This window comes from Desmodus rotundus, chromosome 12 (genome assembly GCF_022682495.2).
Source record: "Desmodus rotundus isolate HL8 chromosome 12, HLdesRot8A.1, whole genome shotgun sequence".
Taxonomy (NCBI): domain Eukaryota; kingdom Metazoa; phylum Chordata; class Mammalia; order Chiroptera; family Phyllostomidae; genus Desmodus; species Desmodus rotundus.
The window spans coordinates 89,454,717-89,464,054 of record NC_071398.1 but is presented as its reverse complement, the minus strand read 5'-3'; the positions used below and the strand labels follow the sequence as shown (position 1 = coordinate 89,464,054).

At 44.1% G+C, this 9,338-nt stretch overlaps 1 pseudogene; it reads right to left on the bottom strand.

Annotated features, from left to right (window-relative positions):
• Positions 1-2,942: 2,942 nt before the first annotated feature.
• Positions 2,943-8,510, bottom strand: LOC112319967 (lysine--tRNA ligase pseudogene; annotated as a pseudogene).
• Positions 8,511-9,338: the final 828 nt, after the last annotated feature.

The following is a 9,338-nucleotide window of genomic DNA, read 5'->3' as shown; positions in this document are numbered from 1 at the left end:
CTTCTCTGAACCAGTGGCTATGGCTAAGGTGATAGGTTATGCTGATTGGCTTAAGCAAATGAGGGTCCATCCTTGGAGCTGTGGGTCAGATCAGCTTCTTGGGAGGTGTTTCAGCCGTCCCTAGTACTCATCTCATTTTGTCATATCCTATTGCCCAGGACAGCCTTGAGCAGCTAGTACCCGATTCCTTGAGAATTTGCCAGCGGAATGCAGAGATGCCTCTTCTCCGTTTGTTCTGTATTAACTCACTTAGGTGTTGCTCCCACATCTCTGCTACACTGTTACCTACTTTTCGTCTTTACTTTCTCCTCTTTGATGTGTCCCAGGATCCTGTTTCTGCTCCTATACACTTGGCCATGCAGATTAGACCTCTTCGCCCCTTCTGGCAGGATTATTCCTCAGTTTCCTTTGTTTAAATCAAGTTTTCTCCAACCACTTGCTAATTCCACCTTCCCTAGGACTCCCCAAACACACTCTTCCACCCCTAGCCACCCACCCAGAGGTGATGCGCAGGTGAACAAAGGCACCAAGAATAGACATCCCTTGTTTCAGAGTTGAATGTAAACTACTTATGTTTGCAGTTCAAAACGTGGCCGTGTTAGCTTTCGTCGGCTCCATTACCTCTGCACCTGAAATTTTGACCAGCGCTAACTCAACATCTCCTTTCAATAAGTAAACCAAGTAGCAAAACTCCAGGTGCTTGACAGGGACTCAACCCAGAAACGAATCTCCAAGTGAAATCCAGTCAATAAGAAGGAACGCCACTTGGGGCATGTGAATTATCTTGGAATTCAGAAAGCCCCCGGAGCTGAGATAGTTATCTGATTCTCAAGGTTGGGAGTCTCCCTCTTAGGGATTCAGAGTTTTCGACTCCTCCAAGATTTGGTGATGTATTGTGGAAAACTTTGGGGTGGTTGCGAGACACATTCTGGACATTTGCCCAAACCTGTAGTTGCTGTTTTGCTAAGGAATGGCTTCACCTGCTTACTCCTCCGGTTTTCGGTCACTCGAGTCGGTGAATTTCTCCTAAGAACTCTTCCTCATCATTCCGAAAGCAGTTCTCTGGAAAATCTATTTTAGAGACGTAGTTAAAAATGACAGGAGTCAAAGAACCCGTCAGAAAGAACAGATGGTTACATTCTGTGAGAAACAAATGCTTCATTTAAAAATTCCTTCCCCCGAAGCATTAACAGAGACTGGTCTAGCCCCTGGTTGTCGTTGAGATCTTTAGTTGTTTCCTCGCTAACATCGACATAGAAGATTTAGATTTTATAGTAAAAAATCTTCATTAGCCCACTAAGATCCAAGGCTAGAATTAAGAAACAAAGGCTGGAATGAACACAGAATGGACAGGTGTCCCATAAAGCAAATCACCGAAAATATTACTGGTAGAATCTTAGGGAATTGTGTGTTTATGGGGGTTCACTGTCGAATTCTTCCCATTTTTCTATGTGTGAAACCTTTTCCCTTACCAAGGTGACTCCTGACCTAAAAGTGAGATTAAAACCGTACTATTTTTTTTTTCTGAGTCCTGCCAAGCATTAAAAGGGGACTCGGGGAAGAACGAACGGGCCTGAGCCCTGGATGACGTCCGCGTCAGCGGTGACAGGACGCTCTTCTGATTGTCGTGTCACTACGAATGTTAACACTCGCAATATGCCGGTGTCTGCACAGTATTATTTTGGACATGAAATAATAGCTTAATTATGACAGGCAATTAAAAATGGTGACTACTCTATTTGCGTCTCCTTAAGAATCCTGCCAATTTTCTTATTCATTCTGGCATAGTGTGTGTGTTAAGAGAGAGCTTGGGGCGGGAGAGGGCGGAGGGAAGAATTGAATAAATGAGTCACACAATCTCCTGCCCCACCGAAGGGACAAAGAATATAAAAGAGTTTAAAACCTACCCATCCAGAACATATGTGCTATAAAATTGTAGCAAAAGTGGCAGCCCCTATTGCCTTACACAATTCAAAATGTGTTTCTTTGTGTTTAATTTTTATTATCAAAACAATAATTCTTCTTGGTACAAGTCAAATAATACAGAAGAACTCAAGAAAACTGATATTGCCCATGGCCAGCTCTTGATGTTTTTTCACTTCTTTTCATTGTTTCTGTATTTAATTCTTTGGCTAGTTATTTTCACAAGTACAGTTACTACAATTTTAACTCTATATCCTAATTATAATACATAGTTTTATCAATTAAGCCATGGGAAATTAAAATTTATTTCACATTAACCTCTTCTTTCCCATCTGCTTCGCAATACTTAGTATTCGTATTAATTTTAAGTCTTTTATTAGTTACTTTTGTGACATTAAATAAGATAATTAAATCACCTGTTTCCACCAACCTCCTACCGCACCATTCCAACTGGGAAAATGACCTCGCCCTTCCTCTACATGTCTCCCCGCCCCCGTACCCCCACCCTTCCCTCTGTCAGCTATGTATTAGCATACATTGCCAAAGATTCATGAAAATTACAATTTGTCCTGAAATTTCACCAATATTCCTGCTTTGTGTATTGACTCTAAATTTGGAAATGATCAGTGCCTACCTGCAGGTAACAATGTGAATGTAGTTTACCGCTCCGCCCAGGAGAAAAGCAGGATTACTTTCATTGTCTGTGGGTTCCATAGCAGGGTTCTCGAGCCACCGTAAAGAGACTGTTCCCAGCCTCAAAGCCAAATACAGTTTCCTTTTTCCCACTGCGTCATTTGCCTGAATCAACATCACACTTGGGTTTGCTTCTTACTGCACCCCATTTCTCTTTTCTTTGTTTTTTTTTTTAGAGACAAACAGATTATTTCGTTAGGAGGGATATAAATGGAATTCTTAATCCCTTTCCTCTCTCCCCGTGACTGAACTGCGGCAGTCACATGGACAGCGACATACAAGGATTCCCTTGCTGTGCTTGTCTTTGGTAGAAATGCAAAGATGCCTCAGTTGCGAGACTTGCGAAGATTATCTTGTAGACAAAGTGCCAGTGTATCAGCAGTTGCTACATTTTCCCTCTAGTCTTCGGGTTTCATGGCAGGAAACAGAAGCACTTCCTTGATGGGACTGGAGTCTGCGAGAAACATGGAGACTGGGTGGGTGGTGGAGCCCCAGCCATCTGTGGGGGCAGGAGTAGTCCGGGGCAGTGAAGAAGTTTTCGTCAATGACCATGGCTGCATCATCGTCAGCAGCCTTGGCCTTGGCCTTTTCTTCAAAAAGCTGCTGCTGCCACTTGGGGTGACTCAGCTTGGTGTGGGCTTTGCATATTTCCTTCTTCATGACAAACAGCTCAAAGTGCTTCGTCGGAACCTCTTGAGATTGATGGTATTTGGCCAAAGGGCTCATTATCTGCAAGTGATCACTGAAGAATGTAGGATTGACGCATGTCACTTCCAGGAAGTCCCCAGCAAGCTTATCACGGAGCCTGGCTGAGGCCCAAGGTGGAGAGCATTCAACAGCTTTTCCATGAAGTTAGTTTCTGGCAGCTTCTCTCCCAGGGCTTTCTCAATCTCTCGTATGGGCCATCTGGACAGTGGCGACATTATTAACTGCCTATAATGTGTTTCATCACTCTGTGATTTTCATGAGAACATGTCAGTCTGCAGAGGCCATGCAGAACGCACAGGTGGTGACCTCAGGAGCGTGAGTGAAATCGGTTCCCTCATCATAGAACTGGCACCCGGTGTCATAAACCCGGTCAATGCCACCAACCACCAGCCTCTCCTGGTAGAGTTCCGGAACAATTCTCATACACAAATTCATGTCCAGCTCCTTGTGGTAGGGGTGGAAAGGCTTGGCCATGGCTCCCCCTGGGATGATGCTCACCAAGGGAGTTCCAGGCACTAGGAATCCCAACTCATCCAAGAAACTTCTGACATGTGTGATGATCTTAGAGCAGATGGTCAATTGCTGCCTCACAAAGTCATTCAGGATCAAGTCCAGTTATTTCTGACAGTATTTTTTCTTCCTCTTGGAGGCCAAAGTGCAGATGAGGTAACAGAGGCAAGCAGGGAGACAGCAGTGTGATCTCATAGGGAGTGATGCTGAACTCACCCCTCTTGGTTTTCCCAGAACTCCCCTGAACTCCAATTATGTCTCCTGATGGAGTCTGTTATTAATAGGAATACATTCTTCTCCTGATTTATAATTCCTGGAATTGGCCATGACTTGCAATTTGACCCCCTTTCCTGGAAGGTCATAGAAGATGAGCTTTTCCTCAGAAGCTCCTTTGGCGTGGATCCTACCTGCCACCTTTAAGGGGATGTCGCTCAGGTGGTCCCCAGGCTGCAGATGGCTGTATTCTTGAACAAAACAAGTGAGTGAGACATCCAAAGGGGCTTGTCTTGGTGGACCACTTGACTGCTGAAAGCCATATACTGGTCTGGGCCCCCGACTCTTCCTCGGCACCCACATCATTGTTGGTGGTGAGGCTGGTGGCAGCAGCCTTGGCCTGGCTTAGTTGTTTCTCACGGAGCCCCTTCTGCTTGGCCTCCTTCTCTGCTACTTTCTTCTTAGCTGCCAGGCCTCTGTTTTGCTCATTGGTGCTCAGTTTCGGCTCACGGCCATCCACATTCACCTCAGTCCCCGTACCGCAGCCATCTCCCCGGGGAGCCCGACCTGAAAGAGCACCACAGGTGTCTCATAGAGTGTCTTTTCTTGCACTGCTCTTATCTGATAGAACAGGGGGCATTTCAGGATTTTAGGATATCCTCAATTACTACAATTCCAATCACAAGTTTTAGTCCTTCGAGACTTCTCTCCTGGTCCCGTCTGCTTTCTTGCTCCAGCCGGGACTTAGGTTTTCTAGATCCGCTGTGAATATCACCCTGAAAATTCCCATCACTGTTTTCCTTGGTTGAATTAACTGTTTTTGACTCCTCTGTCTTCCTTTTTCTTTTTTATTCCAATTTTGCTGGAATACCTCCTCCGGTGACTGAGACAAGTTGCTGGCAAACCACATGTTTTAAAATGCTCTCATGCTTTTATCTTCTCTCATTATTAGCCAAGCAGAGAATTTTAGGATAAAATAATTTTCCTTAATGTCTTTAACGTACTCCACCTCCTGCTTTTTTAGCATCCGGCATAATTCTTTAGAAGTCTGATAACAGTCTGATTCTCTTTCCCTTGTAGGTGAACGCTGGCATCTCTCTGAATGCTTTGGGGATCTTTTCTTTTTAGTGTTGGGTGATTTTATGAGGTTGTGGTACCCAGGGGCAGGTCTTTTTAAAATTCATTGGGCTGAACACTGTACCTAGTTTTCAGTTCCAGGAATTTTTCTCTTTATAATGCAATTTTCTTATCTCCATTTTTTTTTTCCGAGACTCCTATTAATAGGATAATGGCTTTCTTGGATCCCTCTTGCAATGTGTCATTTAAAATTTCATATATTTCTATCTCTTTGACTCATTCTGTGTTTTGAGAGATTTTTCTCAACTTTAATTTTTAATTCTTCAACTGAATATCTAATTTCAGTAGTCACTCCTTTAGTACCCGAGAACTCTTAGTTCTTCTCTGATCGCCCATTTCCTAGACCATCTGTGTGGCCCCCATGGAGATGCACCCCTCAGACCTCCCTTCAGGCAGAATTTGCTGGAAGGAGCGCAGGTAACTGAGGACTTTTGGAATCCACTGCCACATCCAGCCCGAGCCCTCACCCACGGGGAGGCTCCCAGGCAAGGACAGAGCACGGTGGGGGCTGCGGAGCCTGATTATTCTGCAGCTGGGGATCCCCCAGTGGGCTGGCGGAGACTTTCTCAGACTTCGCCACAGTCTGAAGTGCCTAATTCCTTCCTCTTTCCTTCCCCCTCACCTTCTGAAGCTGTTTGACGTGCGTCACAAACTGGAGGCCTTCTCTGCCTACTTCTGTTCCCTCTGCCTTTACCTTTCACAGGTGACAGGTGTTTTCTCCCATCTCCTATACTCCTTACTTTGTCTTGGCTTTTGCTTCCCAGGGGCTAGAACTGACAGAGCGTTCCATCCTTGTTTTATGAATTTGCTCTCTTCTCATACTCTCTGAACATATCTTACTTACTCCCATGATGCCCCCATACGTCTCACAGGTGGCATTTTAGTCATTAGAATGATTTGGTAGACTCGAGGGACATGGCAGCAAACTGAAATTAACTAGAAAAAAGATGTCATCCACGCACCAAAAAAAAAAAAAAAAAGTCAGGAAGGGGGCTAGGTGTACCCTAGCCCCGAGTTTCCAGAGAAGACAAAATTTTTCATGAATCTAAAAGATGGACTAATATTGCAATAGCAATGAAAGCATGATCCTGTGCTATTTGTTATTGCATGAAACTTTCAGCGTTTCTGGCCGGATACACAGTTACCTCATTCAGATAACCTGCAGCAGGTGTCATAGGCTGCCTTGCACTTTCGGTTGTCCTAGTAATTGCCCGAGTCTCATCTTACCGCTGGACTTTAGGGTCGTTGAGGGCAGGGGCCCTATCTTCTCTTCAGTGCCCGGCAATACTGATAGTAATAACAGCTGCTGTTTCTGGTAAGGTAACTAGGCACCAGGGAAGAGAGTAAACGCTTTATCTCCATTGCTTCATTAATCCATGCCAATGATCTAACTTAACAGATGAAAACACTAAATCTCAGAGAGGTTACGTAAGTGGCCCAAGTTCCCACCGTTAGGAGGAGACACACAGCTGTCTGCCCCCAGAATCTGTGCTCTCGGCCACATCCACATGCAGCCTGTGCTGTGCCTGACACAGAGAGGACACCAATATGTTAAGCTACATATACAGATAGGTAGTAAAAACCCATTCATGCCACGTCAAATGAGTTCTATAAGCTTGTGATGGGGAAGGAATGGAGAGGCAAGTCTAAGGAAGCTGCATATATGTTGAAAGGATCTTTCTGGGAGGAAGCGCTCTGTTTAACGATATCAAATCTTATTTCATCTGAAGTCTCCTGACACTGTGGAGTTCTCACAATAAGCCACTTTTTAATCTTTGAAATACGAATGCTGATTAGGAGGCAACAGCTAGCAAGTCTTTTATTTTCCGCATTCAGGGCCTCTGTGGGAAGGGAGGTGATATGTTAACATATGCATGCTTACTTACTCTCTTCTAGAAAACCGTCTCTATGTATCAGAGCTTCTTCTCCTCATACCACTGGAGAAGTAATTAAGCCAAATCATTGACCTTCTCTGCTGCAGCTCATGAGTCAGTTTTCTTCCTATGAAAGCAAAGGTTTTGGAAAAAAGGCAATGCCATTGACCCAGAATCAGAATGAATACGTTGTGTTCCAAACAACATGCCCAGGAAGGTGGCAGCATCTTCTGTGATCTCTTTTTTCCCAATATGCAGAAACACGAACTTGTGTAACAACAAACGTCATCCTTTGTGTTCTTGGAATTCCTTTGAGCACCGCGCGTAGCTCATCAGGAATTGCGTGTGGTGACAGTTACAGCTCCGCATTCAGCAGTCTGTCAGAAGGTCAGGGTTTATCCAGGAATTGAATGGGTGACTCCACTTCCTCTTCTTGGAACAGTTTAATTCTATGGAGGCAAAATTCCATTTGTTTTCCCCCCTAATCTTTTCTACCACCAGCCTATAATGCCACAACACACATATTCACCTCCCTGACTCACCCCTTTAGAAGTTACCAGAATATAAAGTAGTGATCACAGACTTTAGATTTGAGCTGTGACATGGACCAGGAAATGGTACGCAAGGATGTTTGCAGACTAAGGCTGGCTGGTGCCCAGGTACCGTTTCTGTTGATGGCCAGTCGAAGGGTCCACGGAAAACATACAAAGGGACCCCCTCCAGACTCTAGCTGATGACGCCTCACTTGTCTGCTCGACAGTGCCATGCCCCCTAGTCCAGAGGCAATCCTGGTGTTTGCTTCTTCTCAACTCTGACTTAAGGCCAGCAAAACTGAAAACATTTGCAACATTGTAATGGAAGATGGAATTGATCTGAAGGACAAGGAGGCAATTGCCTAATGACCTGAAGTTCATTCATTCTACAAATATTTATCAGTTACTAACCACTCGGTTTTGCTGTGAGCCTAAAACGTCCCCCAAACTGAAGTCTAATTTTTTAAAAAGACAAAATAAAACCAAACGAAGTAAAGAATACAGTTCTATTGCATAAGAACTCTTGAAGGGCACCCCTAAAGCTAATAAAAGTGGTTACTGGTGACGGGGGGTTCGTGAAGGCAGGTGGGGAGGGAGGTGGGAATGAGACCTTTCATTTTATACCTTTTTACACTTTTTAAATTTATGAGACATGTGAATGTGTCATTCATTCTAAAATTAAAGGATCTGACGCGGGCGCAGTAGGTTCGCACAATCTAGTTTTGATTCCCAACTCCACTGTTCCGTAGCCGGGCAGGGTCGTGACCTACACTCAGTGCCCGAGTTTCCTCGGGTGCAAGATGGAGTGAATAGTAGTGGGGTGAGGTGTTCTGAGAATTAAACAAAGGAACTGCACGCAAAGCCATTCAATCACTGTCCAGCTCCTGGTAAGTGTTCCATACATCTCAATGATACCCATGACGACGCTGCTCTCTAGAAGTATTTCGTTTTCAAATGGTATGTGTGGCTTTTTCTGGTGATCGGAATTATTGGTAGAATTGTGGACGATTTTCTTTCTTTCTTTCTTTTGTTGTGCTTAACGTATTTTCCAAATTTCTCTAAAGATCATGCAGGTGTGATGAGAAGATCAATGAGGTATTGTTTTTTCAACAAACCTACCCTCTTAACAAATGTTCAAGTGTACCATACAGTGAAGTGTAGGCTCGGCGTGTACGGCAGACCCTGAGCATTGGCTGTCTTGCATAGCTGGAACTTCATAAGCATTGACTAGAAACTGCCCTTCCTCTCCTGTGCCCCAGCTGCTGGAAACCACCCTTTACAGTGTTTCCGTGATTGACGATTTTAAATGACTCATATAAGCGAAATCATGCCGGACTTGTCCTTCTGTGACTGGCTTGTTTCCCTTACCCCCTTCTCCAAGTTGTCGCATGAGGCGGGACTTCCTCTCTTTAAGGCTGAATAATATTTCATTGTGTGTATATACCATGTTTTCTTTATTTCACTTAGGCTGTTTCCACATCTTGGCTATTTTGAATAATTATGCAATGAATGTGGAAGTACAAATATCTCTTCAGTGTCTTAATTTTAGTTCTTTTAGATAAATACTCAGAACTGGGATTGTTGAATTACATGGTACTTTTATTCTAATTTTTTAGGGACCTCCGTATTGTTTTCGGCAGTGACCTTGCCAATTCATGTCCCCACTGACAAGGTACAATGTTCCCTTTTTTCCAGTCTTCTTCAACCCTTGGTATTCTTTTTTTTAATAATAACCATCCCAAAAAGT